At 57.4% G+C, this 25,792-nt stretch overlaps 1 long non-coding RNA gene across 2 annotated transcripts in view; it reads right to left on the reverse strand.

Moving 5' to 3' along the window:
- Positions 1-11,721: 11,721 nt before the first annotated feature.
- Positions 11,722-25,792, reverse strand: part of LOC142823913 (uncharacterized) — a 402,411-nt gene continuing 388,340 nt past the window's right edge. For both annotated transcript variants that reach the window (XR_016348248.1, XR_016348247.1), the window contains exons 2-4: positions 21,112-21,326; positions 12,458-13,459; positions 11,722-12,233 (exon numbers count right to left, since the gene is read on the reverse strand). This is a non-coding gene — a long non-coding RNA (uncharacterized LOC142823913). The remainder of the gene's footprint in view (positions 12,234-12,457; positions 13,460-21,111; positions 21,327-25,792) is intronic.

Below are 25,792 nucleotides of genomic sequence, written 5' to 3' on the forward strand. Positions count from 1 at the left end.
ACCCCAGTGCAGCCGGAGGAGTCGGCACCCGCTACTGCGTCCCCTGCCCCATCCTGCCAGCACCCTCCTCCTCTGCCTCCAGCCTTGCAGAGAGGAGTGGTTGCTGGCTCCTTGGTTCCCCATTTGTCTCCCACCTCCGCTAGTGCCCTCCCTCCCTGCAATCAGTTCGGTGGGAGGGAGTGGTTGCTTCCCCCCCCTTTTTTTTCCTCCAGTACCCCTCCCCCCCCCCCCCCCGGCTTTCGCGCCCTCCTCCTCCACCTTCAGCTGGCGGGGAGGAGTGGCTGCTGCTCCTTTCCCTGAGTTGCCCCCTTTCCCCCAAGTTCGGTGCCCTCCTCTCCAGCCTCTAAACCCTCCCTGGACCCCTTCCCCATTGAACGCCCTCCTCCCCTACCTCCGCCTTAGTGAGGAGTGGTTGGTTCACCCTCCCCACCCCACCCCCACCAGCCCTCACCCCTCCCCTGCCAGCTGATTGGTGGGGAGGAAAAGTTGATCCCCCTAGCCCCTTTCCCACAATCTCTACCTCCTCCAATCCCCCCCCCCCCACTATAATGAGGTCCCCACCCCTCTCCTGTCCCCGCAGACCGCAAGGTTCCTGATGCCACCGATGCTACGGTGGACCTCCTGACCCCTGGTCCGGGTTCTGCTGCTGCCACGGCTGATGCTCCCCCCGATATGGGTGAGCCTTCCACCTTAGCTGGCAAAAAGGGCCAGGGGAAGAAGAAAGGCAAAGGCCTGGCCCAGGAGGCCAAAACCTCCCACGGCCGAGGCTGCCCCACCAGCTGCGCCCCCATCTGCCGCACCCCCTCCTTCCCCTGCCGTTCTCCCCCCACCGGCTCTGGGAGTGATCCACCCGTGGCCCCCAGAGTGTACGCCCAGCTGGTTGTTGCCACCCCCCCACATGCTGCCATATCATCAGCCCCGACCGCCGCCTCCAGCTCCATCCCTGGTGGCTGGGGCCCCTTTCCCACCATGACCAGGAGGCACGGCGTCCGCTGCCTCCTGGTCGCTGCCTCACCCCATGTGGAAACGTACATGCGGGCATTGGCGAGGGTGGTGGGGGCCTCGGCCGTGGTGGCAACCTCCAAGATCTACGGCAAGGTAGTTTTCTTCCTTGCCTTGGAGGCTGCCGCCCAGGAGATGGTGGAGAGGGGCCTGGCGGTGGGCGGCATGCATGTGCCCCTTGAACCACTAGAGGATCTGGGAGTACGGGTGGTCCACACCTCCGTCCGGCTCTTCCTCCCCAGTGCCGCCCTGCTGCCTGCCATCTCCACCCTGGAGAGGCCGATTTCAACTATCAGCCCTCTCCCGTTGGGCTATAGGGACCCCGCCCTCTATCACATTTTATCGTTCCGCCGGCAGGTACAGCTGCAGATACCACCAGCGGCACGTGGCGGGGTGGCGCTTGAGGGGTTTTTCCTGATGCCCTACCAGGGGGCCCTTTACTGGGTCCACTACTCTTTGGGGGAGGCCCGGTGCTTTCTCTGCTGGGTGATGGGGCACGTTCAGAGAGACTGCCCTCTGGCCCGGTCGGAGGACGCATCCGGGGCCAGAGAGAGTGCTGCCCGCAACACCGCCAGCCCCCCTGGTAGTCCAGCCTCCGCGGCTGTCCCTCCTCCAACCAATAGCTCTGCTTGGGTGCCAGAGGCGCCGCCCCCCCCGCCCCGCCCCAGTTCGCCCGGGCGAGCAGGCGGGCTCCACCGCTGTCCAACCTAACTTGGCAGGGCCCGAGGGAGAGAGAGTGGCGCAGTCACTGCCAGGCAAGGGAGAGGGCCCCCCTACCCCCTCCCTTGTCTCCCCAACCCACCTGGAAAACTTCTGCACCCCCTGGCCTCGCCGCTGCTGACCAGCCCTCCACCTTCACCTTGAAGGGCTGGACGCTCACCCGGGGGAAGTGCAGAGCCCGCGGTTTGCGGGCTGAATCTCCCCCCTCTAACAAGGAGGGTGGGACAGCCCTGCTCCAAAAAATACCGAGGGGGCTAGCGCTATCGAACGCCCCTGACGAGTGCCAGCAGGAGGCGCCAGCCGAGGAAGCCGTGGCAGCGAGGGGGGACGACACTGTCCCCCCAGCAGAGTCAATTCTTGAGGAGGCCTCGGGTGGAGCTCCCCTAGCCCCGGTACCATCTGTGCCCCTCGTCGCCACCGCCGAGGTAATTGTTGCTCTCGCTTCCATCTAGTACGAGCCCACTCCTCCAGCATCCAGCCGGTCCCGTTCACGGATCACCACTTGGTGTCCGTGAAAGCCTCTCTGAGTTCAGAGAGGATGGGGCCGGCCTATTGGAACTTTAACAATAGCTGCTGGAGGACGTGGGCTTCGTGGCATCCTTCTGGGCGTTCTGGCTGGCCTGGCGGGAGCAGCGGCCTGGGCCGCTAGCCGGCAAAGGGATGCAGCGATAGAGCAGTTGGAACGGGAGGTTTTGAAGCTTGAGAAGCGCCTGGTATCCGACCCCAAGGATCCACCGGGAGAACGGGTAGGAACTCCGGGCCCTCAAGGACCATCGGGCACGGGGTTCCTTTGGCTGATCCCTCATCCATCTCCTCCGGGAGATGGATCGCGGCTCCTGCTTCTTCTATGCTCTGGAAAAAAAGAGGGGGGCTAAAAGGCAAATCACCTGCCTTTTGGCAGAGGACGGCACCCCCCTCACGGACCTGGCGGAGATGCGTGGAAGGGCCAGGGCCTTCTACGCCACTTTGTTCTCCCCGGATCCGACTGAAGCTGTCACCTGCAAGGTGCTCTGGACTAAGCTCCCGACGCTCAGTGCGGGTGACTGTGACGGGGGGACTCACCCCCGCACTCTCGGCCCCCGGAGCCGAAGCCCCGCACCCCAGCGGGATGAGCAGCTGGCGCTGGGAGTCTGGCGCGGCGGCAGAGGGGCCGGGGGAAACCGGCGCGCCTGACGCGCATGCGCAGGGCGGCTGGGGCGATAGCCAGCCGGCGCTAGGACCCCGGGGCGGCAGGGTGGAGGGCGGACTGGACGCCGAGCGGGGGATTCAAAAGGGGGCCGGGAGGAGCAGGGAGGAGGGAGGACTGTGGAGAGCAGGAGAGGTCCCGCTCTCAGCCTCCTCCACAGGGCCCGTGGGAGACTCGGCAGGAGCCAGCACGGCGCACGGAGCCCGGATCCCAACAGCCAAAGCGGGCGGCCGGACCAGGGAGCAGCGGGACGGGCCGGCGCGGGCCCGGGCCGGCAGCAGACGCCGGACAAATGGTCGGAGGCCGGGAGGCCGGTGATCCCAGGGACGGCAGGAGCCGCGCGCTCAGTGAGCCGACCAAGAGGAGAGGACCGTGGGAGCGGTGAGATAGAGGCCGGGAGCAGGGACAGCCCAGGACCCAGCGCGGCTCGGGCTTGTGAACTGGGGGCGCCCCCAGGACCCCTGAGCAATGGACCCGGTTACAGTGACCGAGACCAACTAGAGCTGCCTCTCCTCTGGCTGAGTTCTTGGAAAACCTCCGTCTCATGCCCACCAACAAAACCCCGGGCACGGACGGGCTGACCGTGGAGTTCTACCGCATGTTCTGGGAGGTCCTCGGCCCAGACCTTGTCACCATCTAGGCTGAGTCCTTGGAGAGCAGGGTCCTCCCTCTGTTGTGCAGGCGAGCCGTGCTTGCCTTATTGCCAAAGAAGGGGGACCTCCGTGACCTTCGGAATTGGCATCCCGTCTTGCTCCTCAGCACAGACTATAAGGTCATAGCAAAAGCCATCTCACTGCGGCTGCGGTCTGTGCTGGCAGACGTGATCCACCCCGACCAGACCTACATTGTCCTGGGCCGTAGCATCTTTGATAATTTGTACTTGGTCTGGGATCTCCTAGAGCTCGGGTGTAGGGACGATCTGTTGTTCACCCTTCTGTCCCTGGACCAGGAGAAGGCGTTTGACAGGGTGTGCCACGGGTAACTCCTGGGCACTCTGCAGGCCTTCGGCTTCGGGCCCCGTTTTTGGGGTTTTCTCCGGATGCTGTACGCCCTCGCGGAGTGTTTGGTCAGGCTCAACTGGACCCTGACCGTGCCGGTCAGCTTCGGGTGGGGCGTATGTCAGGGCTGTCCGCTGTCGAGCCAGCTGTATGCTCTGGAGGTTGACGGGGTTGGTGCTCCGAGAGCCAGAGCTGCAGCTGGTCCTGTCGGTGTACGCCGATGACGTGCTCCTCGTGGTCCAGGACCCAGGCAACCTAGAGTGGGTGGAGGCCTGCCAAGCCGTCTACTCGGCATCCTCCTCCGCCCGGGTCAACTGGGTCAAGAGCTCTGGCCTGGTGGTTGGGGACGGGTGGCGGGCCGGCTCCTTCCCACCCACGCTTCAGGCCATCAGGTGGAGCGCGGGTCTGCTGCTCTATCTGGGCATCTTTGTATCTGCCACACATCCCTCCCCGCTGGAGAAGTGGCAAGGTTTGGAGGCCAGGGTGGGTGAGCAGCTGCGGGAACGGACAGGACTGCTCCAGTGTCTCTCCCTGTGCGCAAGGGCGCTGGTGCTGAACCAACTGGTTCTGTCTATGGTCTGGCACTGGCTCAACACCCTGAGCCCGGCCCCAGAGGTCCTGGCCAGACTTCAGAGGATAGCTCTGGAGTTCTTCTGGCCAGGACTGCAATGGGTCTCTGCAGGGGTCTTGTGTCTTCCCCTGGAGGAGGCAGGCCAGGGCCTGGTCTGCTTGGGGCAAGGCTACCCTGCACTGGAGGCGGAAGTCAGGGAGTTCCCCTGGCCCAGCAAGCTCCACCCCCCTGCTGGGCATAAAAGCCCAGGAAGCCATTGTTAGGGCTGACCGCCAGAGGGGAAGGGGCTCAGTCCGGAGTGCCTGAACAGCCCCAGCAACAGCGCTGCTCAGTGAGGTCGTCGGGCTGAGATTGACCTACTGAGCAGTTCGCCAAGGACGAAGCAGTGCATCGGTAGTGGTAGGAAGTAGCCCAGGGTGGAGGATTGTCCTCCAGGAGCTCGGTGTGTTCTGGCAGGCATCCCCACTGAGCAGGTAGCAGAGTTAGCTGCTGCCAACAGGGCCCTGGGCTGGGACTCAGTGGAGTGGGAGGGCCCAGGCCCCCCTACTTCCCCACCCCAGAACCCTTCAGTTCCCTTGTTTTTGGGGGAAGCTCACCTGTGAACTAGGCCAGAAGGTTGCCTACACTCAGGGTATGTCTACACTACAAAGTTAATTCGAACTAACAGCCGTTAGTTTGAATTAACTTTAATAGGCGCTACACATGCAAACTGCTAGTTCGAACTTAATTCGAACTAGCGGAGCGCTTAATTCGAACTAGGTAAACCTCATTCTACGAGGACTAAGCCTAGTTCAAATTAAGTAGTTCGAATTAAGGGCTGTGTAGCCACTTAATTCGAACTAGTGGGAGGCTAGCCCTCCCCAGGTTTCCCTGGTGGCCACTCTGGGCACCACCAGGGAAATTCTTCTGCCCCCCTCCCGGCCCTGGAGCCCTTAAAGGGGCACGGGCTGGCTACGGTGCCCGTGCCAGGTGCAAGCCTGCCAGCACCCAGCCAGCAGACCCTGCACCTGGCACGGCACGAGCCAGCCACCTGCTGCCACCCAGCCCTCTGCCTCTTCCCGGGACCAGGCTGGCGGCTCCCAGGAGCCTACCTGGGGCTGAAAGAGGCAGGCACCCGCCTGGTCTAGTGCGGAGATCGTGGACCTCATCCAGGTTTGGGGGGAGGCATCCAACGTCCACGACCTCTGCACTAGGCACAGGAAAGTGGCCGTCAAGGGCAGGATAGCTGCCAGCCTAGCCACCAAAGGCCACATGTATACCCAGGAGCAGGTTTGCATGAAAATCAAGGTGGTCCAGTGAGACCCCTGACCCTGAGCCCTGAGCTTAGAACATAAGAATGGCCGTACTGGGTCAGACCAAAGGTCCATCTAGCACAGTAGCCTGTCTGCCGAGAGCGGCCAACACTAGGTAACCTGGAGGGGATGGACCAAAGACAATGACCAAGCCATTTGTCTCCTGCCATCCATCTCCAGCCTTCCACAAACAGAGGCCAGGAACACCATTTCTACCCCCTGGCTAATACCACTCCACAGCACTCGGCCATCAGCCCAGCTGCACTTGCTGCAGGCTCCCAGGTTGAGTCCATGATGTGCCAAGGTTGGGCACTCAGGGCACTCCAAGACAGGACTGCTTTGCTGTCCCTCATCGAGGTAGACAAGCAAGCGGGCAACCCTGAGAACTGTCTGTCCGGGGTGGGGGTCGGGTCGCTTTAAGCACAGCCCTTAGAGCATGGAGCTGCTGTCTCAGGCTAGCCAAGTCCTAACCTGATGCCCTGCCGGCACTGCTTCCGGCCAGCCTTAACTTCGGTTCAGGGTCCACTCAATGTGGACATGCTAGTTCGAATTAGCAAAATGCTAATTCGAACTAGTTTTTAGGTCTAGATGCACTAGTTTGAATTAGCTAAGTTCGAATTAACTAATTTGAATTAAGTTAGTTTGAATTAGTGCTGTAGTGTAGACATACCCTCTGAGAGAAGGGAGTGTGTCGATGACTCGGCCAGAAGGCTGTATGTACCCCAGAAGGGGGAAACTGCACTTTGGGATTGGGCCTAGAAGGCCGTATATACCACTGTAGGGGGAACTACACTTTCAGGTTAGGCCTGGAGAGCCGTATATTACCTAATACAAGGGGCTACACTTTCTGAATGAGCCATAAGGCGGTATATACCTTAAAAGAGGGACATTAGTGATAAACTCAGGTTGGTCCTGCGAAAAAGGAGCCCTAACCCAGACATTGGGGACTTCTAGACGGTTAAGGGGTGGGCAACCCCTTGACAGGGACCCTCCTTCCATCTGGGGCCCTAGGTGGTGGCTGGTGCAGCTCTTGCGGGGTGCTGGGGGTGGTTCACCTCCCCCTGGTTTCCCCCACCCCTGTTTTTCTGCTGCTGCTACTACCACCACTACTGCCCCCTCTCCCAGCCTCAGTTGCTGCAGGGGCCTTTTCCTGTTCTTGGCCCCACTGCTTGCCTCCTCTCACTTTCCTTTTACTCTGCTGGGTCTTGCAGCTGGTGCTGTGGGCCTGCCACTCAAGCGCCTGTGGGCACACTGGTTCCCCTTCCCCCCCAGCAGTGTCTAGCTACCCCTTCTGCTTTTCTTGAACAGGCACCTCCTCACTGCCTGCCTTCCCTGTCAACTGCTTCCCTCCCCTCCCCCTTCTCATGTACCCATGCCCGCCTGTTCTTTTGTTTGGCATCTGAGCTGCCCCTTTTTTTTATTACCCTCCCCACACACACAGTTTCACTTTCCCCATGTTGTTTAAATAATTTACCCCCCTCCTCTTCCCAGTGCAGCTGGAGGAGCCAGTCTTACCATCCTGTGCTGGGAGTTATTCCTTTATCCCCCTTCCTCCTATCTGTATTGCTACCCTCCCATCCTGCTTCCAGCCAAACATGGGGGGGGGGGGGAGTGGTGAACCTTCTCCTCCCCCCCCCCGGCCCCCTCCACTTGCTCCCTCTCCTGGCACTATTGGCCTCTCGCAATTGGCTGTTCCTGTCCTTCCCTCCCCACCCATGAATACAGTGGAGGGGCTGTTTTGTGATGCCCCTGCCACCCCTTGCCCACCCCTCCTCACTATCTCTGCAAATGCCGACCCCTCTGAGGCTGCTGGGCCACCCGCTCATGCAGTGGGGGTGGTGGACATGGACGGGGATTCCAGGACCCCGACAGCTCCTACCACGGCACCTTCCGCCACCAGTGTCACCACTAAGAAGGCCTCCCTGAAGGGCAGGAAGGGCCAAGGGACCAAAAAAGGCAAGAGCTCTGCCCGGAAGGCCAAACCTCCTGTGGGGAGGGCTCACCCCCCCAGCCGCAGCCCCAGTGTTGGCCATGGCTTCCCCTCTTTCCTGTCCCCCTGTTCCTTCCACCATCTCTGGGGATGACGGTGTCCCAGCCCCCAGGGCATACGCCCAGGTAGCTGCCGCCACCACCTGCCACCTCCCAATGCGCTCAGGCCGCCTCCCGGAATTCCCTCTCTGCCCCTTTCCCACGCTGACCAGGAGGCACAAGATCCGTTGCCTCCTGGTGTCAGCCTCACCCCATGTGGAGACGTATGTGAGGGAGTTGACATGTGTAGTGGGGTCCACGGTGGTGGCAGCCTCTAAGATGTTCGGGAAGGTGGTATTCTTACTGGCGTTGGAGGCCGCCGCTCATGAGGTGGTGGAGAAGGGTTTGACAGTTGGAGAGTCCATGTCCAACTCGAGCCTCTGGAGGACCTGGGCGTACGGGTGGCATTTTTTCCGTTCCTCCCTTTCTACCCAACGCTGCCCTACTGCCTTTCCTCTCCTTGTTGGTCCTAAGTCCCCTTCCTTTGGGTTGCAAAGACCCTACCCTGCACCACGTCCTTTCCTTCTGCCAGCAGGTACAAGTCCAACTACTACCAGCGGGGCGTGGTGGAGAAGCCCTGAAAGGGTCATTTCTGGTGTCCCATCAAGGGGCCCAGTACCGGGTATATTACATGGTGGGGGAGGCCCGGCCCGGCTCGGAGAGACACTTGGGACCCTCGACGCCTGGGAGGGCACTGGCCCTACCATCGCCGGTGGCCCTGATGGTCCGGACCCTGGGGTCACCCCTTCTCCAACCATGACCATAGTCAGTAACGCTCAGGCTCCGCAGGGCCCAGACAAGCATGGGGGTGCCTCTGCCACTGCAAAAAGCATGAAGGCCGGGCCTGCAGAAGAGAGGGCATCAGCGTCAGTGATGGGACTTGAACAGTGCCTACCTTGGGGGGAGTTCTCCCCCTCCCCAGCTGCCCAGCCCCTGTCTTCCCTCGCCTTCTGTGACAGACCAGGCCAGGTCTGAGCACCGCTGAGGGCGTCCGCTCAGGGCGAACTGCTGAAACTCAGGGCTCCTTACAGCCCGACTGGAGACCATCCCCAAATAGGCCACAAACCAGTCACACCGAGCAAAACCTCTCAGACACCCCAGCTTTCCCTGTGCCACATGTGAGGGGTTATAGAACCCAATCTCACTTACCAAGAACAGGTTCTCCCAGTCCTAAAAGACCAGCCACAGTTCCCAGTCAATTTACACTTTGGATCTTACCCACAAGTGCACGCCGATCCGATCCTTTAGAATCTAAAATCTAAATGTTTATTAATAAAAGAAAGAAAAGGCTGAGAGTAAGGCTGTTAAGGAAAATACATTACATGCATCGAATCACCAAGTTCTCGATGAAGGCTCTTAGTAGTTTATAACATCTCTGGGTATGTCTACACTACAACTTTAATTCGAATTAGCACAGTTCGAATAGGTTAATTCGAAATAAGCTAATTCGAATTAGCACATCTAGACTTAAAAACTAATTCAAATTAGTGTTTTGCTAATTCGAACTAGCATGTCCACACTGATTGGATGCTGGGTGGCATTTAAGGCCAGCTGAAACCGGTTCCGGCAGGGCATCAGGTCAGTAGTTGCTTTGTGTGGCTGCTGTCTGAGGCTGTCTGAGGCTAGTGCTTAAAGGGACCCCCCTGGACAGCCGGTTCTCAGCTTTTCCGCTTGCTTGCCTACCTCGCCGAGGGACAGCAAAGCGTTTTCCTCTGCACCTGTCTGTGTCGGTGGTTCCCTTTGGGGACGCCGCCGCAGTTGGCAACATGGAGCCAGAGCTCACCCTGGGCATTCTGGTGCAGTTCTTGGACTTGCTGCTGCAAGCCTACCAGCAATGGCTGGAGGCTGCCTGGCACCACCTGGTGCACATCAGCCCCCTGCCTCTCCCCCTGGCCTCCCTGGGGGCCGTGGAGGAGCCGCAGCACTGCCCGGATGCCAGTGTGCCCTGCCGCATCTGCTGTCTGGACACCAGCAGCAACTGGTGGGACTGTATCATCCTGGAGCGCTGGGGAGACAGTGGACCCAGAACTTCAGGACGAAGAAGGACACCTTCCTGGAGCTCTGCGAGTGGCTCGCCCCTGCTCTGCAGCGACGGGACACTTGCATGAGGCCCGCCATCCCCCTCCAGAAGCGTGTGGCCATCGCCCTGTGGAAGCGCTCCACGCCGGACAGCTACCGATCCGTCGGGAACCAGTTCGATGTGGGGAGATCCACCGTCGGAGCAGTGCTCACTAGGCCGGGTGGCTGCAAGGAGGGAATGGGCCGCCCCAGAGAAAATGGGGGCGGGGGAGGAGGTGACAGTGCCCCGCCCGGGAGGGGTTCGGTCTGTCCCGGCCTTATGATACGCCGCCCGCGGCGGCCAGGATCGCAGCAGGGGTTGCTTTTGGGAGTGGGGCGCAGGGCAGTGCCAGGGAACGAACACTCCCAGCCACCCGGGCACTCCAGTGATTCGCGGTTTGGTGTGTGTCTCTGCAGGTGGTCAAGGCCATCAACCGGGTGCTGCTTCGGAGGGTGGTCCGCCTCTGTGGGGGAAAATCATATAACTCCAATTGTGTCTAAGGGGGGGGGGGGGAGACACTGGAGGAAATCAAAACTCTCTAAAAGAAAACTGCTGTCAGGGTTAAAAGTTTTCCAGACCGCTCTCCCTGTAACAGAGAGAAATCATCTTAACTCTAATCAAGACCCTTACAATGCCTCCTATCTCAACTTCATGGAGACTCCTAGTCTGTCACCATTTGTCATGTAAACCCTTATCTTTGTCACAGTTTGCCTTGTAGACTCCTCCACTCAAGTTCTCATGTGCCTTTGTTTTCTTTAACATCTCAAAGTCTCAGCAGAAGAACTCTGAGAGGTTTCTGTTCACACCAGGTGTGCTAGAAGTAAATTTTACAGAACAATCAACAACTAAACTGTCTGAGCATACTGTATAAAGGATCCCTGAACCTGTCTCAAGGCTGCTGCTGCTCACTCTGGTAGCTGTCAGCCTGCATGCATGCATAATAAAGTTTTCCTTCTAGGTTTCTCTCCTGCCTCACTGCTTTGACCTCCAGCCTCAGACCCTTCTGGGGGCTCTGTACCCCAGGGGAGCGAGATTTCCCCAACACCTCGCCGACCCAGACGCCATCATCCGGGGGTTCAGCACCCTCTGCTTCCCTAACTGCAGGGGGGTCATTGACAGGCCGCACATCCCCATCCGTCCCCCAGAACACCAGGCCGCCCACTACATCAACCGCAAGGGGTACTTCTCCGTCCTACTGCAGGCTGTGTGAGACTACCGGGGCCAGTTCACAGACATTAATGGGGGCTGGTCCGGCAAGGCACACGACGCCAGGGTGTTCCGGAACTCCTCCGTGTGCCAGAGGCTGCAGGCCGGGACCTTCTTCCCCGACCGCCACATCAGGGTGGGGGTCGGGGACGTGGACATGCCCGTCTGCCTGGTGGGGGATGCGGCCTACCCCCTACAGCCCTGGCTGATGAAGCCCTACATGGGGCACCTCAACCCCTCCCGGCAGGCCTTCAATGCCAGGCTCACCAGGGCCCGCATCGTGGTGGAGGGGGCCTTCGGACGATTGAAAACATGCTTTAGATGCCTCCTCACCTGCCTCGACCTCGCTGATCACAATATCCCTCCCGTGGTGGCAGCATGTTGCGTGCTGCACAATTTGTGCAAGCAGAAGTGGGAGGCTTTCCTGCCAGCCTGGATGGCTGGCCACTACGCTCAGCCCCGCACCGCCGCCATCGAGGAGGCCCAGTGGGGGGCCGTCCAGATCCGGGAAGCCCTGCGGAAGAGCTTCCAGGTGGAGGAGGAGGACGACTGAACTCTCCCTGCATGCCCCATTGGGGCCTTCTTCCACCCTCACCTCCTTCCCCTTTCCCCTCCGTAACCCCCGTTCCTGATGTCAAATAAGACACCTGTTTTGCCAACAAAAATCTCTTTATTTTACATAACTGGGGTGGGGGGAAGAGAGGAGTGAAGGTGGGAGAGGGGAGGGGGAAACCTGGGAGGAGGGAGCTGGAAGGGAAGGGAAAGCTCAGGGCTGGGGGTCCTGCTGGCTCCCCCATCTCACAGCACTGCAGGTGTGGGGGCGTCAGGGGGGAGTGGGTGTGGAGGGTGGGGCAGGAGGGTGCGGAGGAAGCGGGAGGGGGAGCAGGAGTGGGAGGAGGAGCGAGAGCTGGGGCAGCCGCAGTGGCTGGAGCAGGAGGAGGCAGGAACCTGTCCACCAGAGTCTGGAGGTGGCCTCTGATGGCACAGCCCTGCTCCTCCAAGCTCTGCTGCCGCAGCCGCAGCCCCTCCCTGACCCAGTGCTCCTGGGTGCAGAGCTGGTGCTCCACTAGCCGCAGGCGGTAGTCCTCCAAGTTCCTGGTGCGCCTGCTGGCCCAGGTGCGGGTGGCTGTTGCAGGCGGGGTGGTGTGCCCTGCGGTCCCAGGTGCTGCAGCTGTGGTGAAACAAGAGCAGTGGTCAGTTCTCCCTGGGGACACGGTGGGTGAAACCCAACCCCCCTCTGCAAGGCGAGGTCGGCGTGTGGGGAACGGGCCAGGACCCCTGCCTGACACCCAGCTGCTGCTCCACGGTGGGCAAGGCCCAGGCACAGGGTCCCTAGGCTCCCTCTTCCTCCCCCCCCCCCCCCCATACTCATAAGGGGAGCATGATGGCACTCACATGTGGAGCTCTCCTCAGCCTCGGATGACACAGCCGATGTGCTCTGTGGGATGCCTTGGGGGTCCTGGGCAGGCTCCCGGCTCTCGCCATCCATGCCCCCCGGGTGGTGATCGACCCCGGGGCAGAGGGACCCGTCCCGGACACCGAGGAGAAGGAGGATGCCATGAGCCCCCAGGATGCGGTCCAGGGCCTCAAAGTGGGGGCAGGCCTCCAGGTCGGCCCCTGGCTGGGAGGCCCTGGAGTAGGACGGCCGCAGGTCCTTGACCTTGCAGCGGACCTATTCCCAAGTCCGCATGTGGCCTCTGGTGGCCAGGCTGGCAGCCATGCGGCTGTAGACGGCCGCGTTCCTGTGGCTAGTGCGGAGATCATGGACTTTGGAGGCTTCCCCCCAAACCTGGATGAGGTCCACAATCTCCGCACTAGACCAGGCGGGCGCCCGCCTCTTGCAGCCCCAGGCAGGCTCCTGTGAGCCACCAGCCTGGTCCTGGGAAGAGGGGGAGGGCTGGGTGGCAGCGGGTGGCTGGCTCATGCAGTGCCAGGTGCAGGGTCTGCTGGCTGGGTGCTGGCAGGCTTGCAACTGGCACAAGCAGTGTAGCCAGACCGTGGCCCTTTAAGGGCTCCAGGGCCGGGAGGGGGGCAGAAGAGTTTTCCTGGCTTGGCCCAAAGTGGCCACCAGGGCAAGCTGGGAAGCCTTAGCCTCCCACTAGTTCGAATTAAGTGGCTACACAGCCCTTAATTCGAACTACTTAATTCGAACTAGGCGTTAGTCCTCGTAGAATGAGGTTTACCTAGTTCTAATGAAGCGCTCCGCTAGTTCGAATTAAGTTTGAACTAGCGGTTTGTATGTATAGAGGCTATGAAAGTTAATTCAAACTAACGGCTGTTAGCAGAGGGTATGTCTACACTACAAAGTTAATTCGAACTATCTTAAGTCTGGTGTACATCGTATGTCAGGATGGGCCCACGATTCTTCCCAGCTCACTGTTCCTCGCAAGGCTGCATCTGGACTCAGTAGCAAAATTGAAGGCAAGCGAATCTCAGACAGTGAATCTTCCAGCATCAGAGTACATATTTATAACTCCACATATAGATATCACACCAGTACAAGAGTAATATACATTAAATCAGTAGAACATAAGCTTTCATTTGACATCTCACATGGCCCCCTTTGTACAGATTTTTGGGGCAACCCCCCCCCATGTGTGCAGCAATGATCTTTAAAATCCAATAACGTGACACCCTCCCACCGCTGCCCTCATCCCCTGGCTCTTCCCCAATTTAAGTCCAGCCCTCCTCTTCTGAGGGCTGGGAGCTTGTCATGGGGAGGTGCCGCAAGTGTGCCAGCCCTCCCTCTGAGCCCCCGGATGCTTCCCAGCACCATGGGGTGGCTGAGGTGACCGTGGACTTCTTGGAAGACATCTGTGGCTCCAAGAACCAAGTGGCTCTCACCCTTCAGTGCTAGGGAGATTTCCATTTTGTCCTCCAGACCGTAAGGGCCATTTTGGGGGAACGGTAAAGGGACTAGGCAGTGGGGGGCTACCAGTGGGCCCATGGCTTCCATGATGCCCTGCTCACGTTTGCGCATGGTCACAGTTCGCTGCGGGGCCCAATGGGGATTGCCAGTGAGGATCTTCCCCAGCCCTTTCAATGCCGCTGTTCATTCTTGCCCCTCTGAACATCGGGGGCTGTAGGCTGGGTCTCTGCAGGTGTCATGTACTCTCCTTCCTTCGGCAGGGGGTTATTCTGTCATCTTCCTGCAGTAGACCCACACTGCTCCAGCCGCCAGCTAGCTTCGGCGGCTGGAGACGGGGAACAGGGTCTACTTCAGCCACCTGTCAGCCCGTCAAACTGGGGAGGCGACCCTGTTCTCCCCAAACTTGCAGCCTAAGGTGCTGGGGACTGCGGAGGTGGTGCAGGGTAGCTTGCTGCACCTCCGGGTTCAGGTGGAGGAGCTTACAATAAATCTCATCAACGTCTATGCCCTGACATCCAGTCCGGAGAGGCTCCGCGTCTTCCAGCGGGCGTCTGCCTTCCTTGGCTCTCTGGATCCTCGCGAGTGCCTGGTCCTGGGTGCGGATTTCAACTGCACCCTCGTGGAACGGGACCGCACAGGGACAGAGCAGTGCCAGGCCGATGCAGTTGTCCTCAGGGAGATAATAGACCAACACTCCCTGGTGGAAGTATGGCGTGACCACCACCCGGACGAGGATATGGCGTTCACCTTTGTCCAGGTGGAGGGTCAACCGTCTTTTTACTCCCACTGGGACTGCATCTCTCTTCCCCCCCCGCCAATCTTTCTTGGGCCCACCCCTCCAGCATCCAGCCAGACCCGTTCTCTGACCACCACTTGGTGGCCGTGATGGCCTCTCTTTCCTCAGAGAGGCTGGGGCTGGCCTACTGGCATTTCAACAATAGCTTGCTGGAGAACGTGGGCTTCGTAGCATCTTTTCGGGAGTTCTGTCTGGCCTGGCGGGGGCAGCAGCTTGCCTTTCCCTCGGCACGACGGTGGTGGGACGTGGGGAAGGTGTGCGCCTGGCTCTTCTGCCGTGACTACTCTTGGGGCGCCAGCTGGAAGAGGAATGTAGCAATAGAGCGGCCAGAGCAGGAGGTCTTAAAGCTTGATAGACGCCTGGCATCTTACCCCAAAGATCCACCCCTCCACAAGACGTGTTTGGTTACGGTGGGTGAAACCCACTCCTCGTGGAGTGTTTGGTCAGGCTCAACTGGACCCTGACCGAGCCGGTCTGCTACAGGTGGAGAGTACATCAGGGGTGTCTGCTGTCAGGCCAGCTGTACGCTCTGGCGATCGAGCCCTTCCTCCGTCTCCTCTGCTGGAGGTTGACGGTGTTGGTGCTCCGAGAGCCAGGTGGCAGGCAGGCTCCATCCCACCTGCGCTTCAGGCCATCAGGTGGAGCGTGGGCCCTCTGCTGTCTGGGCATTTATTTATCCGCCACGCATCCCTCTCTGCCAGAGAACTGGCAGGGTTTGGAGACCATGGTGGGTGAGCGGCTATGGAGATGGACAGGACTGCTCCAGCGTCTCTCCCTCCATGGGAGGGCTCTGGTGTTAAATCAGCTGGTCCTGTCCATGCTCTGGCACCGGCTCAACATCCTGAGCCTGGCCCCAGAGGTCCTGGCCAAGCTCCAGAGGACAGCTCTGGAGTTCTTTCGGCCAGGACTGCACTGGGTCTCTGCAGGGGTTCTGTCTCTTCCCCGGGCGTGGGGGGCAGGGCCTGGTCTGCGTGTGCAGTCAGGTCCGGGCCTTCTGCCTCCAGGCTCTGTAGAGTCTCCTCTTTAATTCAGGTAGTCCAGCATGGAGCACTTCAGCATGTGCCTTCCTCCACCGCCTTTGAGGGCTCCGCTATGACCGGCAGCTCTTTTTTATCCACCCGAGGGGTCTTCCGTGAGACCTCTCAGAGCTGCCGGAATTCTACCAGGACCTCCTCCAGACCTGGAAGCTGTTCTCAGCAACTGGGGCTGTTGTGGCCACCAAGGGAGCAGATCTCCTCGCGGAGCCCCTGCTCCACAATCCAGCCTTGTGTGTGCAGGTGGCGGAGTCTCCCTTGGTGCGCCGGAGGCTGATCCTGGCAGAAACCACTAAGATCGGAGACCTCCTGGATTACGACAGGGGGGACTGGGTGGATCCCCGAGTGCTCGCTCAGTGCATGGGGCTCTCCATGGAGGTGAAGGCAGCTTTGCTGCGGCCAATTATTAGTCCTTCTCAAACCTGCCAGGGCTTTAAAAGGTTGATATGGTATATTTGCTTTTTTTGCCAGTGGTCTGGCTGAAGGATCTCTTATGTCACCAGGCCAAGATGGCGAATTACCTCATAGGGCCCTCACCAGCGGAAGAGGAGCTTGGACTCCTCGGACACCTCGAGGTTGCCAACCGTACAATAGTTCAAAAGGGGAAAAAGGGGGTTGAGGACTGGGGTACCTCGCAAATGGCTATGAGCAAAGGCGGGAGCATCTGGTTCCACTGCCACAACTCTTCTGGAGGAAACCTACGTAGCATGTCCTTCAGTGTCCGATTAAATCGCTCCATGAGCCCATCCGTTTGCAGAGGTGCAGACTTACTGCAGGAGCTTGGATGTGAAATTCGTTTCCTGGTCTGTCAGGAGTTCCTGTGGGAGTCCTACCCAGGCAAATATCTTCACCATCTCTGCTGTGATGGTTCAAGCATGAGTATTGCGGAGGCTAACTGCTTCAGGAAACCAGGTCACAATCTAAACCAGGATATACTTAAAGCTGGCTACAATCTTTGGGAGGGGGCCCCACCAGATCCATGGCCACCCGCTCAATGGGGGTGTGTAGTGGGTCGGCGTGGCCATGCACTGACCACGAGGGGGAACTGCCCCTCCCAGAGCCTTGGTGGACAGCATCTGGCCCCAATGAGACACCTGACCAGAAGCCAGGGGGAGGGGCCAGAAGCTTCCCCTCTGCGTGGGCTGGAGGAGTCGGACCCTGGAGCAGCAGAGGACTGGCCTGGGCCGTCGGGCCCACAGCTCCCAGATGACCGGACGGACTATTTACCTGGCCAGAGCTGCCAAAGCGACGAGGCCCGGCCCGGAACCCGGGTACAGCCCCCAGGGGAGTTTGGAAGGAGCCCAGGGAAAGCCGACCACCTGTTGGCTGAGCCAAAGTCGGGTCAGCCCATTGCAGAGCGAATCCCCGCTGACCCAGCAGCGGACTGCTCTGCTGCTACCAGGGCCCTGGGCTGGGACGCAGTGGAGTGGGCGGGCCTGTGTCCGTCCCCGCCACCCCACTCTCGGGTGGCAGTCTCCCCCCTTGGCTGTCCCTGGATTGCAGCCTATACCCACTGCTGCCATGCCCTGAGCAAGGGCTTGGTCCCAGAATTGACTATTTACTCGCTTCCCCACCCTGAACTAAGGATGGGCTTTTGGGACGGTTTACCTGCCACCCCACCCTGACCTAAGGCCGGGCTCTAGACCCTCGGTTGCAGCCCGCCCAGTGAGAGGGCCTGCGCTTTAGACCACTTCCACCGCTAATTCCCCGACAGACGACACAACAGGTAGTGGGTTGGAGTGGCCGCCCACTGCCCACGAGAGGGAGCCGCCCCTCCTGGAGGCAACTGGCCTACAGTGTGCCAATCACCGGAAGGGGAACCGGGGGGCCTTCGGTACTCATGAGCCTGTGGAGAGCTGACATGCGGGGCATGAATTGCAATAATTCTGAACCTCCTGGTAAATCCCCAGCCAAAACAACCACAAGACTCTCGCAAGGTCTTTCCGTGCCCCAGGCGTCTGGCTGCCGGAATGCTGTGTGCAAACTGGAGAACTGCCCTCCGGTGCTGACGGGGCACAACAAGCTGAGTCCGCTCCTCCTGGGTCCGGGGGTCTTTGTCAAAGCAATACAGATGACCTGAGACCAACTCAAATCGGGGCCACCGGAGTGCCCACTGGGAGTCTCTTGCCACCCCATTGACCCGTGCCACTTCTTCAAAGGCCCGCATCAACGTGGGACCTTCCTGCTGGTCCCGGCTGAAATCGGTGCTGGGGTCCAGTACTGAGGACCCAGGTCCTGCTTGAGGGAGTGGTGGAGGCAGGGTCTGTGCTGCCGACTCTGCCCTGCTTGGCTCCTCTTGTCTGGCCGTGGGCCTCCCGGGGGTTTTTCCCTGCTATCCACGGAGTCTCCCTCAAAAGCGTTCTGTACTTCAGGTCCCTCCAGGCAGACCTCCCGCAACAGTTCTCTGAAGTTGGGCCAGTCATGTCCAAGGATAATGGGATAGGCCAAGCTGGGGGCCACAACGACCGCAACTTCCTCCATTACTCCTTTCACTGTCATAGGTACCCGTACCTGGGGATAAGTCTGGACATCTCCATAAATAAATTGGAGTCTCACTTCCCCCTCTATTGATCGGGGATCTGGGGAGACCTGCTGCTGGATGAGGGTCTGTCCATACCCTGAATCAATGAGAGCGGTCCAGTTCTGTGACCCAACTTTAACCAAAGTTGTCAGCTTAAGGGGGGGGACCAGGGCCAGGCACGGGATTCCCCAGCACAGACTTGCCCAAAGTTACAGTCCACGTTGCTGCAGTCCCAATGCAAGTGTCCATACTGGCTGTAGGAGAAGCAGGGTCCCACTTCGGCCCACACTGGTTGGAGGTACTCATGCGAAGGCCTGTGTCCGCTGCCTTGGTTTCTCCCAGGGTCTATATCTGAGGCCTCTGGGCATGGAACCCTCCCTGGCCAACCCATGGCTTCAGGCTCAGCCCCTTACACTCCTCTCAGTGGGTCCAGCTTTCACACCTGCTGTTATAAGTGCCTGTTTGGGGTCAGGGTTCACTCTCTGCATCTCCGGACCCAGAGAGGCTTCTGCAGCCAAAAAGTCCTCCATCAGGGTGACTGCATTACTTAGAGCTGTGAGACGGTGGTAGAGTACCCAGGCCCAGCCGCAGGGAGGTAAGATATGCACAAATTGCTCAAGGGCTATCTCCTCCACCAAGTCCTGCACGACAAGCTAGGTCCCGAATTCCATGGGCAGTGGCCCAGGGGCAGGCCCCAGGCACGTAGGTGGTCATCCTCAGGGGACGTTGGAAGGTATCCGGTGTTATGTCCAGAGAATCCAAAACAGCTGCCTTTACTTGCACATAGTCTCGGGCCGCGGCAATGGGAAGGCCTCTATAGGCATCTGGGCAAGGCCACCCAGGTAGGGTGCGACTGACGGCCCACTGCCCCTTGGGCCATCCAGCGACAGTGGCAACCCTTTCAAAAGTTTCCAGAAAAGCTTCTGGGTCACCCTCGAGCCCCATCTTGGAGAGCTGGATTGGTGGCAAAGCAGCTGGCCGTTCCCGGTCATCCTCCACGGGAGGGTTCACAGGTAGGGGAACTAAAGCTACTAGCTGCTGTTGCTGCTCCTGATGCTAGGCAGTCAATTGCTGGAGCAGCTGCTCCTGTTGAGTAGCCAGCTGTTGCAGTAATTGCTCTTGCTGCTGCTGGTTTTCGACCAGGAACTTGATGAGCTGCTCCATGGTTCTGCAGTTAGCAGTTCCCTAAGTCAAAAGCTCCTGACTTTCAAAAAGCCCCTCACGTCAGGGGGTGGGCCACTGCCCACATTCTCCACCATGTGTAGATGTTGCAGCTTAGTCCTAGGCCCCTGACCTGTACTCTGGGCCCGGGAAAAAGAGGGACCTCTAATTGCTTCTTTACGGGCCGGAGCACAGGTCAGGGGCCCAGGACTAAGCCGCAACATCTACAGGTACTATATAAACAGAAGAAAAAGTCCTAAAAAAAGAGCTTCATAAAAACTGAAGGATATGCACGGTGGTTAACGTTGAAGATGGTACCTTAACTTTTGCATTTCCCAACATACATTCATGACATTTTAACATTACACAAACACTTTACACTTTTAGTATATGGTTCACTATAAGCATAACGTTATTTTGCTTAAGCTGGTAACTTCTGCCATATGAACAAGGAAAATTAATAAAAGCTGATTTGATTTTATGTAGTATCAGCTTTGCATTTGTTAATTGCAGTTCGCTATCAGTTCACACACACCATTAATTGAACACCCATGCATTGTCTGAGTAAATGATGTACACATTTAATGTGCTAAATAGGACTCTAATCCTGCAAACACTTACATCCATGTTTAGGTGTGTGCTAGAACTTGGGCCTAAGGTATTAAAAGTATGCATTTTAAAAACATTTCTTTAAAAATGTTAGTGAAATTTATTTCCTCCCTCCCAATTTTTCTTTCTGCTTAAAAGCATACTGTACTCAATTGTCACTATTTTTTCCATACATGTGCAGAATAAAATTTTCTGTGTGCAACGAGGCATGTGTGAATTTGCACCACTAGTAGAAACAAAAACCTAGCAGCGGGTGCTCTGCTAATCAACAGGGCCACATCTGAATCTCTCCTGAGTGGCTGCACAAACGCACAGCTTATGGGGCACACAGCATGTATTAGTTAAAACTAATCCTTCTGTAGTTTTTTTAATGCCATAAACAAAGGACATTGGAATAGTGTCTTTTTCACATGAAAACACTACAATCAAACTAAGACTTCATACGTGTGTATAGGTTACAGCATTTAAAGCTGCTTTTGAAGCTTCAGTAACAAAGCAGCTGAAGACAGTAGTGACATGTTTAATAATGTTTGATACGTTTTCCATCAGGTTTCACTGCCTTCATTTTGCAGATGCAAACAGTTTTTTGCTCTAAGTTTTGTTGCACCATGTATTGTGTCTGTTATCTCAAGTGTCTCCAAGCCACTGGGTGCTAACTTGTCTTTCTTCTTTTGGAAGGTTTAGTTTCTTCTCTCGTGATTAAAAAAAAAAATCCATGCAGGCGACACAGAAAAACGTTCACTTCCAGGAGTCTACTGGCGAATGGGCAGATTCAAACAAGGATGACTCCTACTGTCACGATCTGAACCTCCCCTCAGATTTACAGCTGTGTCATCATTGGGGTTAAAGGCATAAGCCTCCCCACACCCCGAGTGCTCCCCTCTTCCCGTGTCCCAGTTTTTCTCTTTTTAGCCAGTCTCAACACTACCAGTCGTTGGCTATACCAGGTAACCTCACCAGTAGGGCTTCTGCCTAAGGTACCGCCTGACGGAAGGGAGGGGGACCTGGGCCCTCCCTCACTCCAGGTCCCGACCCAGGACCCTAAGGACAGGGACGTACCTCCCTGTCCGGTTGGTGGGGCAGCCGCCGTAACTCACCAACCCTCAAGCGACCTCATGGCTCCAACGCTCAGTCCTGGGTCACTTCCTTCCGTCACATCTCTCCTCTGGGCCAGTCTCCAGGTGACCCTCCGGCCTTTCCTGCTCGGATCGCCTGCCGCCTCTCCTCCTGCTGCCGTCCGCCTCACTCTCCCTTCGCTCCCCACGTCTGATTCCCTTATAAGGAATAAGGGATCTTTCGGAAAAGGCTTTATTTTCCGAAAGATCCATGCCTAGACTGGTGCTTTTTTTCCGGCAAAGCTCCGAGCTGGAAAAAAGCGGCAGCCATTTTTATGCAAATGAAGCGGGGGGATTTAAATCCCTGCTTCATTTGCGATTGCGATGTGTCTAATTTGCATCCCTTTTACGGAAAAGGGATGCAGTCTAGACACAGCCCTGCAGTGTAGACAAAGCCTTAGAGACTGACAAAACACTCCCACTGACTCCATTGCTGGGGCGGGGGGGGGGGGGCGCACAGGGGGAGTTGTCTTCTAAGTCATTTCATTACTGATGATTTGTAAGTGAGTCTCTGAAGCTTTGTAATTGTTTCAGCTGTATTGCCTTTTAAACTCTGCAACTCATTGTAATCTTAAACCTTGCAGCTTTGTAACTCTCAGCAACTTTGCTTTATAAATTCAGAAACTTACTGTAAACTTGGTGATTGTTGAGCCTTGCAACTTTGTAACTTTCAGCTACCTTGCATGTAACGTGCTCTAAACTGCATTCTCTCCTGAGATATGAGTGTGTGTGAGTCATCAGACCAATCAAGGCTGAAGCAAACAAAAGAGACATTGCTGCTCTGCTGGATCAAGGGAAGTCTGGACATGCTCCCTGGTGAGGAACGTGGATGAGTCACAGGAGTTGTACAAAGGCAATAAAGGGAGAGAGCACGAGGCAGAAACCCTCTGAGAAGCTCCTCTTTCTGCAACCAGTTTCTTTCCTGACCAGTTCCCCAGCCATGATGAGCAGACAGACCCTCCAGGTGCAATATACTGTAACCCCCTTTTCCCTCCCCGGGTTACTGGGGAGCAGGTCACACTCACAGGTGTGCCTGGGCGCCAGATGTTTTAACCTAAAAGAGATCCTGAGCACCCCAGTGGTGATGGGGTTTAGTTGGGGAAAGCCCTATCCACCCCCCTTGCTGCAGTCCCTTGCTGGCAATGAATGTAAACTGGCGGTGCCTCCACCTGGCTGGCCTTGTACACACACTGGTGTGCCTTGAGAGCCTCCAGGAATATACTCATTCCAACATAAAGCTGGATCTAATAGAATACTTTAAAATAAACAATCTTTAAAATAAACAATCTTTACTTAACTTAAATAAACAGGGATTAACAGAATAGCAAGGAATAGCATTAACAAAACACATAACAGTAACTGAAGCTTATATAGCTAGACAACAGTGACCCCACCCCAGAGTGTGCACACCCCTAGACTCAGTCCCAGACACTTGCTTGTGTTGGCGCACTGATGTTGCGGCTGTAGTGAGGATTTGGTCCAGGCTAAACAGCAGCTCTGTCCCAGGCAGCACTCTTCCAGCAAGGCCCAAACTTACTGCCTCATGCTGTGCCTATAGGAAGCAGCCTGCTAACTCCCAGTTCCAACAGGCATCTAGTAGCTGCACTCCAACAGCCCCTGCACTGGGTCAATGTCCTTGGCAGCAGCCTGGCTCCCCTCTGGTTCCAAACTCCAAGGCAGAGTCCCAGACTGCTAGGCCCCTTTCTTCAAGCACATGGAGAGAGCACCCCTCTCTCCCCCTAGAGTCCTCCCTTCCTGTTTTTTTCCCAAGGGCTCATGGGAATTGTAGTCTGGATTGTAGCACACAGGGTCTTTTCAGAATAAACCAGAGGCCCCTTTAGTAAGGGGCCTACAATACCTTGGCCCCTTCTGCAACCCATATGCCTGTGTGAGTGCCTGAGGGCGGGAATGAATGTGTGTGAATGAATGGAGGGGTGAGAGAGAGAGAGAGATCCCCTTTAGTTTAAACCTTTACTGGCAGCTCATCATTTATTTGCTTGGCATACAATGACTTTTTTCCAAGCTGTACTTTTCCAAAAGGATTCCTCAGTGTTCACTTAGGGTACGTCTAGACTACAGGGTTTTGACGACGGAAGTTTTGTCGACAGATACTGTCGACAAAACTTCTGTCGACATAAAACTGAATGTGTCTAGACGCTCTGTCGACAAAGCAAGTTGCTTTGTCGACAAAACCCTGTAGTCTAGACACAACCCTACAGGCAATAAAACCTGTCGACAGAAGGTGTTATGCATCGTAAAATGAGGTTTACCAGCGTCGACAAAACTGCTGAGTTCTGTCGACGTTATGTCGACAGAACTCAGCGGTAGTGTAGACGCAGGTATAGTTTTGTTGACAAAAGTCCACTTTTGTCGACAAAACTCAGTAGTCTAGACACACCCGTAGTGACTGCTCTCTGAAATCAGAATCCAAGCTCTGTAGTAATGGTAATCAGAATAACAAGTCTGTTTGATTCTTGCATTAACAGTAGCACAAGCTTCTTTAAACAAACAAACAAAAAAATCCTGTGCCCTTATTAGAGGTTTATTTGCATTGTACACCTACTGGCAAAGACTCTGGAACTATGTTTGTTACAACTTGGGGGTGGGAAGGGGATTTTTTTCCTTCTGTTACAACACTTTAAAGAGAGAGAGTTTGCAGCATATACACTATTTCCAGGGCCAATCCTACCACAGCTGTGTCCTGTCACATTCACAGGTTGCAGAGAAACTATTAGGAACTTCCAAATATAAAAATAGAGAAGTTGGAGCAGCTGTGAGGGGACTGTGATTCTATATACCCTCTTGCTCTTTATAATGCTCAAGGTAAGCAGATACTGATGTACAAGGTGTGGGGTGGCTTGCATTTTGCTCTGAGTTATGCAGTACTAATAGAAAATGAAGTGCTCACATTGAGGAATTCTAAATACTCTGCATTTGTTTTCTTCTTTGTACCTTACCCTCTCCACCTCCCTCTATCTGTAGCAGAAGACTTCTGCCATACAGGAAATAGCTCTCTTTCCTACAAGAGACTTTGAACAAAGCTCCAGGAACCATTTACACAAGTTCTTATTCCCTAGCCATTTTAAACACAAGTATAGAGAAGGTTTTTAAAACAACGCTGTAGCGGGGTTTCCGCTCCACCACAGCACCCCTGCCGTCTGCTCGGGGAATTATATCTGCCGGCAGGTGGCGCGGTCTCTTCGGGACACTGCCCTCCGGCAATGTCCACAATAGCCTGAGCTTTTCCCCCTTCCGGGGGGGGGGTTCGTTAAAGGCCGGCTGGCCTTTAGGAGGCGGATCCTCCGCCTTGGTACACTGGATGGCTAGTCCGTCCTATAGCCCTACCGTGCCTTAGAGTAGTCCGAGCCCTGGCCCTTTAAAAGGTCCGGTCCGGGTGCTGGCCGGGTGCCAAAACCCTTATACGGATGCCCAGGCCCTCGAGCAGGGCAGGGCAGCAACTGGCGGCCAGGCCCCAACGCAAGGCGGGGCCGCAAACAAACCCACAGGTCTGTAGGGGCTCCTAGATCAAGAGTGGGGCCTGCAGTGCAGCTGTCGCAGTGGCAAGGGGGGTGGGAGACTGCCACCCGGTTAGTGGGTGGCAGGGGGCGCAAGCCCACCCACTCCACTGCGCCCCGGCCCAGGGGCCCTGGATGCAGCCGTTCCGCTGCTACGGGCTCAGCAGGGGCTCCAGCCCGCAACTTGCTGGCCTAGGGCTGTTCTCAGCCCATGCTACCCCCTGGGCCTCTCCTCGTCTCCCCCCCTTCCCCAGTACCTGTAGCCTCAGCGGCCTGTCGGGGAGTTGAGGCCCACGTCGTCTCCGCAGGGGCTGGCGGCCCAATCCACGGGTTAAGAGGTCAGAGCTTTGTAGTGTCCCGTGGGGCTTGTCCAGCCCGGGGTTCCCGTACGCACCGGGGGTCCAGCTGGCCCAGCGGTGCGGTACCGTCCTCTGGGTCCACGAGTGGTTCAGCTGACGGGTCGGGCCAGGCCTTAGTAGCCAGGACAGGGAGTCTCTGGCCCGCCTCTGGGAAGGTGGCTGAGGACGACCTACCCCGGGTCTTAACCTCCCCAGGCAGGAGCTCCAGCCAGACCTCTGACTCCCTCAGAGGCTGGCCTCTGACTGAGCTCCCAGACAGCCTTCTTATAGTCCTAGCCCCGCCCTTTGACTTCCAGTCAGGTGAGGGGGCGGAGCTAGGCTGGCCCCAAAATGGCTCCCAGAGAGTTTCTTCTGTTTCCGGCTCAGAGGGCGGCCATTCCTTACCCCCACTCCACTTGTGAGAAGGAGGAGAGGCAGCGGGGTGCAGGGACTGCCCTCTTCCTTCTCCCCCCACACCGCTGGTTCCTGGTTCCTGCTTCTGCACCAGCCGGAGCCCTCCCCACCCAGCTGCCTACCCGCCCGCCCGCGGAGGCCTGCTCCCCGGACGTCACTGCACCCCACCACCACCACCACCGCTACCACCACCACCTGCTGCTGTTGCTGCCTGGGGGGAGAGGGGGGGCCTGCCAGCTGCCCTCCCTCTCCCCTCCACCACTGCTCCAGAGGAGGAGGACCACCCCACCAGCACCTACCACCCGGAGGCCTTCCACTGCCGCCTGCCTGCTGCTGCTGCTGCACCCCGCTGAGGGGG

The sequence above is a fragment of the Pelodiscus sinensis genome, chromosome W, assembly GCF_052426305.1.
Source record: "Pelodiscus sinensis isolate ZL-2025 chromosome W, ASM5242630v1, whole genome shotgun sequence".
In the NCBI taxonomy this organism is placed as follows: Eukaryota; Metazoa; Chordata; order Testudines; family Trionychidae; genus Pelodiscus; species Pelodiscus sinensis.